Source organism: Myotis daubentonii, chromosome 3, assembly GCF_963259705.1.
Source record: "Myotis daubentonii chromosome 3, mMyoDau2.1, whole genome shotgun sequence".
NCBI classification, from domain to species: Eukaryota; Metazoa; Chordata; class Mammalia; order Chiroptera; family Vespertilionidae; genus Myotis; species Myotis daubentonii.
Window position 1 is genome coordinate 111,269,990 of NC_081842.1, and position 8,167 is coordinate 111,278,156.

At 39.1% G+C, this 8,167-nt stretch overlaps 1 non-coding gene across 1 annotated transcript; it reads left to right on the plus strand.

Annotated features, from left to right (window-relative positions):
* The first annotated feature begins 7,733 nt into the window (after nt 1-7,733).
* LOC132232212 (small nucleolar RNA SNORA51) lies at nt 7,734-7,865 on the plus strand. Its single transcript, XR_009452350.1, has one exon. It is a non-coding gene; the product is annotated as a small nucleolar RNA SNORA51 (small nucleolar RNA).
* Nucleotides 7,866-8,167: the final 302 nt, after the last annotated feature.

Genomic DNA, 8,167 nt, shown 5'->3' on the forward strand with positions numbered 1-8,167 from the left:
TTCAACATGTGTATACATTTTGGGGGGACACCCTTTAGGATTGTGATGGACTTTGCACATTAATTTAGTATCTGCTACTTATTCTGTATTTGTTTATGGTTTCTAATAGTCTTTTGGTCGAGTCTTTAGGATTTTCCACACATTGAATCAAGTCATCTGAAAAAAGTGACAATTTTACTTCATTCCCAATTTGGATGGCTTTTATTTTTTTTCTCTTACTTGATTGCACTGGTTAAGAACTATGCTGAAGAAAAGTGAGGGAAATGCAAATAAAAACCATGGTGAACTATAACATCTCTCCTGTTTTAATGACTATTATCAATAAAACAAGTAATAAAACAAATGTTGGAGAAGTTGTGGAGAAAAAGGAACCCTCATTCATTACTGATGAGAATGTAAACTGGCACAGCATTATGAAAAACAATATGAGTTTCCTCAAAAAATTAAGAATAGAGCTACCATAAGACCCATCTATCCCTCTGGGTCAAAAAAATTAAAAACATTTATTTGTAAAGATATATGTACCCCTATGTTTATTGCAGCTTTAGTCACAGTAGCCAAGACATGAAAATAACCTCAGTGTCCTTAAGAAGATGTGACACATATTTACAATTGAATACTACTCAGCTATAAGAAAGGATGAAATACTACCATTTGAGACAACATAGATGTATCTTGAGAGTATCAAGGTAAGCAAAGTAAGTCAGATGTGATAGGACAAAAAACATATTATTTCACTCATATATGAGATGTAAAATTGAAAGCAAGAAACAAACAGACAAAACAAATGAACTTGTAGATACAAACAAATTCGTAGACACTGACAATAGTATGGTTGTTACTAGATGGGGTGGGGATGGGTGGAGAATGAAGAGGGTAAAAATATGATGAGGTGAAATATATGATGATGATAGAAGACTTGACTTGGGATGGTGAACTCACAATGCAATATACAGATGATGTATTGCAGAGTTGTACACTTGAAATTTATACAATGTTATTTGTTGGGGGTCAGATGTAAGCTGGCAAGGTCCTTGCACTTGAAGGGGCTAGCAAGGCTGGGACCCTTACCCACACAGTTTTCCCAGACTTGTTTGGATGGCGATTATCAGTAGAATGAGAGCAACATTTGTAGAATGAGAACAGCCTTTCATGGCTTACCAAGAAGTCTGTAACTATTTACTGAGATACGCTGTACTGAGAACTTGTCCTTCTGTTATGTCTCTCCCTTAGAGATTAAGAGGAACAAAGAATACATTCCTCTTGACAGACCTCCTATTCAGTGTATTGTGTATAAATAAGAGTGTGTGGCTAATAAACTCGCTTCAGTTCATTGAGAGAACTGGAGTCCTACCGATGCCGCTTTCCTGTCTTTCTTTCTTTTCTCAATTCCCACCTCCCTGCCTCAGCCCGGGTCAACCTTGTCAGGCTGACCCTGACAGTTATTAACCAATGTCATTCCAATAAGTTTAATAAAAAGCATTTATCATTTTATTTTCTTATTTCCAGAAAGTGGTTCCTACTTTTTTATGCTATGTTTTAAGTGAAATTTTTTCAATAATATTTAAAAAACTGAATGATAAAGAGGAAAGAGAAGTGGCAGCAAAAGGGCTTACATTTACAACATTTATTACTAATGTTTGAAATGATCATCATTCATTATAGGTATACCATAATTTACATAAATAAGTAATTTTAAGTAGCCTTTCAAATTCATATGCCGTAATGCAAACTAGAAATGCAGGTGCGTTTGATTATAGTTTCTGCTCACCTAGTCAAGATGAAGAGTAAAAGTGGGAAATTAGTATTAATAAATTTAAGGTTTCTGTGAATTAATTCTGAGAAAGAAAAATGTCTAAGTAATTAAATTTTCTAAATGACTTAACAGAGAAGCAAATATCAAAAAAAAACAAGTTAAAAACAACATGCATTTATTATTGTGCTGTATAAGTTTTTTTATTACACAAATGTAATGTTAGAGGGTGATTTTTTATATTGTTTAGCAAATAGAAAACCTCAAAGGAGGCAAGAACATACAATGGAATCCAGGTAGCCACTTCAATAAATGGTGTTGGCAAAATTGGACAGATACATGCAAAAAAAAAAAAAAAATGAAACTACACCACCAACTTACACCATACACAAAAACAAACTCAAAATAGATAAAGGACTTAAATGTAAGACAGGAAAACATAAAAATCTTGTAGGAATTCATAGGCAGCAAAATCTCAGACATATGCTGAAGCAATATCTTCACTGATACAGCTCTTAGGGCAATAAAAACTAAAGAGAAAATAAACAAATGGGACTACATCAAAATAAAAAGCTTTTGTACAGCAAAATAAATCATTAACAAAACAACAAAAAAGCCCACTGCCTGGAAGAACATATTTGCCAATGTTATCATCAATAAGGGTTTAATCTCCAACGTTTGCAGGGTATTTATACAACTTAACAAAAGGAAAATAAACAACCCAATAAGAAAATGGACAATGGACATAAATAGATACTTTTTGAAAGAGGGCATACAGAAGGCCAAGAGACATATGAAAACATGCTCAAAGTCACTAACAAACCAAGAGATGCAAATCAAAACAACAATGCAGTACCATATCACACCTGTCAGAATGGCTATCATCAACAAATCAACAAATCAACAAATGACAAGTGCTGGCCAGGATGCAGAGAAAAAGGAACCCTCTTGCACTGCTGGTGGGAATGCAGACTGGTGCAGCCGCTGTGGATAACAGTATGGAGTTTCCTCAAAAAACAAAAATGGAAATCCCATTTGACCCAGTGGTCCCAATTCTAGGAATATATCCCAAGAAACCAGAAAGACTAATCAGAAAGAATATATGCACCCCTATGTTCATAGCAGCTCAATTTACAATAGCTAAGATTTGGAAACAGCCTAAGTGCCCATCAGCAGATGAGTGGGTTAAAAATCTGTGATACATCTACACAATGGAATACTACACTGTGTAAAAAAGAAGGAATTCTTACCATTTGCAACATCATGGATGGAACTGGAGAACATTATGCTAAGTGAAATAAGCCAGTCAGAGAAAGATAAATATCACATGATCTCACTAATTTGTGGAATATAATGAACAACATAAACTGATGAACAAAAACAGATCCAGAGACAGAGAAGCATTGATCAGACCTCAGAGGGAAGGGAGGGGAGAATGGTGGTAAGGGGAGAGATCAACAAAGGACTTGTATGCATGCATATAAGCATGACCAATGGACACAGACACCAGGGGTGAGGGCATGGGGGGGGGGAGAGCAATGGGGGGATAAGGACACATATGTAACACCTTAATCAATAAAGAAAAAATAATAATAAAGAAGTGAAAAAGAAAACATCAATAATTATGTGTGAGCAAAAAGTAGCATGTATATATTTGGTTGCATAGAAGTAATCAGGATAATGTGTGTATTTTCATTTTTAGAACTTGCACTTTAACTATACTGTATTATTTTTTCATTCTTTTGTTTTGTTAATCTTCACATGAGGATAATTTTCTATTGATTTTTAGAAAGAGTGGAAGGAAGGGATGGGGAGGGGTGGAGAGAGACAGCAACATTGATTTAAAAGAGAGAGAGACATATAAATTGCTTGCCTCCCACATGTGCCCCCAGGTTGGGGAACCTGCAAAACCAAGATATGGGCCCTTGACAAATCCACAACCATTTGTTCTGAGATCTGGTGGTCTAACCATTGAGAAAAACTGGCCAGGGCTAAAATATACAGTATTCTTTTTTAAAAAATTTCTTTATTGATTAAGTTATTACATACTAGAGGCCCAGTGCACAAAAATTTGGGCACTCAGGGGGTTACCTCAGCCCGGCCTGTGCCCTCTTGGAATCTGGGACCCCTCGGGGGATGACCACCTGCTGGCTTAGGCCTGCTCCCCGGGTGATTGGGCCTAAGCTGGCAGTCAGACATCCATCTGGCAGCCTGGGAGCCCTTGGGGGATGCCCACTTGCCAGCAGGGAGCAGGCCTAAGCTGCAGTTGGACATCCTTAGTGCTGTTGAGGAGGTGAGAGAGGCTTCCACCACCACTGCTATACTGGGAGCCATCAGCCTGGCTTGTGGCTGAGCAGACCTCCCTCTGTGGGAGCGCACTGACCACCAGGGGGAAGCTCCTGCATTGAGCATCTGCCCCCTGGTGGTCAGTGTGTGTCATAGTGACCAGTCATTCCCAGTCATTCTTCTGTTAAGGTAAATTTGCATATTACCCTTTATTATATAGTATAGAGGCCTGGTGCATGGGTGGGGGCTGGCTGGTTTGCCCTGAAGGGTGTCCCAGATCAGGGTGGGGGTCCCGCTGGGGTAAATGGCCAGCCTGGGTGAGGGGCTGAAGGCCTTTTTCAGGCTGGTCATACCCCCAAAAGCAGTAACACTCACCCCATGAGGGTGTGGCCAGCCTGGTTGAGGGGCTGATGGCAGTTTGCAGCTGGCCAGAGTCCCCAGCCACCCAAGCTCCCAGTGGAGCCTGGCTGGAAGCAGGTATCTGGGATTTATTTGGCTTCTATAATTAAAACTTGTTGCCTTGAGCAGAGGCAACAGCCAGCCAGGGCAGGCAGGAAGCTTGGCTTCCTCTATCGCCAGGGCAACCAAGCCTCCTGCTGTCTCCAGCTCCGTGGCTGCTGTCCGCCATCTTGTTTGGGTTAATTTGCAGAAAGTTGCTCTGATTGGCTGATGGGCGTGGCTGGTGGGTGTGGCTTGTGAGTGTAGTGGAGGTATGGTCAATTTGCATGTTTCTCTTTTATTAGATAAGATGTGACCTCATCCACACATTACCACCCCATACCCCTTACTCATGCTCTCACCCCCCTGTTGTCTGTGTCCATTAGTTAGGGCTATATGCTTGCATATCTGTCCTTTGGTTGATCTCTCCCTGTTACCCCCACCCTCCCCTACCTTTCCTCTGAGGTTTGATGGTCTGATCGATGCTTCTCTGTCTCTGGATCTGTTTTTATTCATCAGTTTATGTTGTTCATTATATTCCATAAATGAGTGAGATCATGTGATATTTATCTTTCTCTGACTGGCTTATTTTGCTTAGCATAATGCTCTGCGGTTCCATCCATGCTGCCGAAAATGGTAAGAACTTCTTCTTTTTCACTGCAGCATAGTATTCCATTGTGTAGATGTACCACAGTTTTTAATCCACTCATCTACTGATTGGCACTTAGGCTGTTTCCAAATCTTAGCTATGGTGAACTGTGCTGCTATGAACATAGGTGTGCATATATCCTTTCTGATTGGTGTTTCTAGTTTCTCGGGATATATTTCTAAAAGTGGGATCACTTGGTCCAAAGGCCAGAAAAGAATGGAAGGAAACTTACAAAATGATGCAAAGCAAGGGACTGAATCTAGGAATATTCTATTCAGCAAAGCTATCATTCAAAATTGAAGGGGAAATAAGAAGCTTCACAGACAAAAAAAGACTAAGGGAGTTTATCACCACCAAGCCAGCAATGCAAGAAATGCTAAAGGGACTGGTGTAAAAAGAAGAAATAAAAAGCTAAGAAAGAAAACAGGCACAAAAAATAAAAATTGCTACAAACATGTACCTTTCAATATTAACTTTAAATATAAATGAACTAAATGCTCTAATCAAAACACATCGAGTGGCTGAATGGATAAAAAAAACACATGACCCATATGTATGCTTTCTACAAGAGACCCACCGAAGAATAAGGGACTCACTCAGACTCAAAGTGAAGGGATGGAAAAGTAACTTTCAGGCAAATGGAAATGTAAAAAAAAAAAGCTGGGGTAGCAATACCTATATCAGACAAAATAGGCCTCAAAATTGAAGGCCATAACAAGAGATACGGAAGGCCACTTCATAATACTAAAGGGATCGATACAACAGAGGTATAACCCTGATAAACATATATGCACCCAATGAAGAAGCAACCAAATACATAAAAAAACGACTCCTGGAATATATCAAGGGAGAGATTGACAACAATGCAATCATAGTAGGAGACTTTAATACACTACTGACATCACTGGTTAAGTCCTCTGGACAAAAAAATCAGCAAAGAAACAGCAATCCTAAAGAACTCAAATTTAAGAAATTGATCTTTAGAAAATTTCACCCCATAGAGTCCCAGCAACAGAAAAAAAATCACAGACACTCCAGAAAACTGGGATCTTAAGCCAGCCAAAGGAATGACATTTCAATTTTTCATTTTGATTTTTTAATTATTATTTAATTAGCTTTTTTTTCTTATTTCTTTGTTTCCCCGTTTTTGTTTGCTGCTCTTTTTTTTCTTTTTCTTTGTTCTCCTGTTTTGTTTGTTGCTATTTTCTACTTCTTTTCACATTATTTTTTCATCATTCAATTTTATTTTATTTTTACTTGTTATTTTTCTATTTTAAACCATTTTTTAAATCATTTTTTTGTAAATATATTATTTTGTTCCCCTTCTGTCTCTTTTTATCCACTCATCCCTTTTCTACCTCCACTATACTGAAGTGAGGTCCTCCCCATATTTATGAAATTTTTAACCTTATTTCCTGTGTATCAGCTCAGCCTCTACAGATTCTGCCCCCACACTCTTTACTTGGTGTTTGGTGTTTTTATTTGTTTGGATTATCTATTGGTTCTGTGGTGTTCTCTCTCTCTCTCTCTCTCTCTCTCTCTCTATATATATATATATATATATATATATATATATATATATATATATAGATAGATAGATAGATAGATATAGATATATATATATATAGATATATAGATAGATAGATATATGTATATGTATATACATATATATTCTCCTTTTTCTTTTCTCTCCAATCTTCTCTCTCTCTCTCTCTCTCTCTCTCTCTCTCTCTCTCTCTCTTAGATATAATTTGTACTCTCTTTTATTTCCCCTAATTCTCTTTTCTCAGGTGGTCACTTATATAAGGATTATCAGTGTCGTGCATACATTCATGCTTTGTTCCCCTTGAGTCATGTCTTGTTACGGTGAATTTTATCCTGTCTGGCTAAAGTATTAGAGAGCAAGCCACATAACCAGACACCTGGAGAAGAGGAGCGGTGACACATGCAGCTCACTTCCATCCAAAGAGAAGCAGCTGTGCAAGCAGCCCACCCCCATCCGAGGAGCAACAGACTTGCAATCAATATGTCGTAGTCCAAGGAGCAGTAGCCCCACAAGCAGCCCACCACATCAGAGGAACAACAGCAGCATGCAGCCAGCCCACATTCCAGGAAGAGCAGCCACGTGAGCAGTCCGCCAGTTCAAGGAGTAGCAGCTGCGTGTGTAGCCCGACCCCATCCAAGGAATAGCAGCCTTATGATCAGCACACCCTCTTTCTGAGGAAAGGCAGCTGTGTGAGAAGCCTCCCCCCACCAGGCAGAGGAGCCACCATGGCTGTGAACAGCACGCAGCAGAGTGAGCTGCTGTCAACTGAGGAGCAACTGCTACCACAACTGCCTGAGGAGCAACTGCAGCCCGAGGAGCCACAGCCACCCAAGGAGCAGCCAGAGAATGACTCAACATCTAGATCTGTCAGTGAGATAAAAAATGGGTAGACAAAGAAACCCCCAAAGGAAAGAAGAGGAGGACTTGCCAGAAAAGCAGGTAAGTGAAATAGAGGCATGCAACATGTCAGAAAAAGAATTCAGATTAAGGGTCCTAGAGTGCATAAACTGGATGGAGGAAAAAATCAACAACTTATGCAAGAATCAAGAAGAAACAGATGAGGCCTCCTGGTACTTACCAAAGGCTGTGTTCTTACACTGGTTGAACAGAAATAGGAGGGAGAGTAAACCCACCCCACATACACCTCAGCTCAGGCTCTTTGCCTGGTCTGTATTGTGAATGGGGAGACATTGAAAATAAAAAAGGAGAAACATATAAAATAATGAACAACATATGTAAGAATCAAAAAGAAATGCATGAAAAAAATCAATAACTTATGTAAGAACCAAGAAGAAATGAGGAGTGATATAGCTGCAATAAAAAACACCATTGAAAGTTTCAACAGTAGACTAGGAGAAGCAGAAGACCGAATTAGTGAATTAGAAGACAAGGAAACAAAACACACCCAAAATGAACTGCAATTGGAGAAAAAAAAATAAAAGACAAGAGGAGAGCCTAAGGGAGCTATGGGACAACATGAAATGAAACATCATAT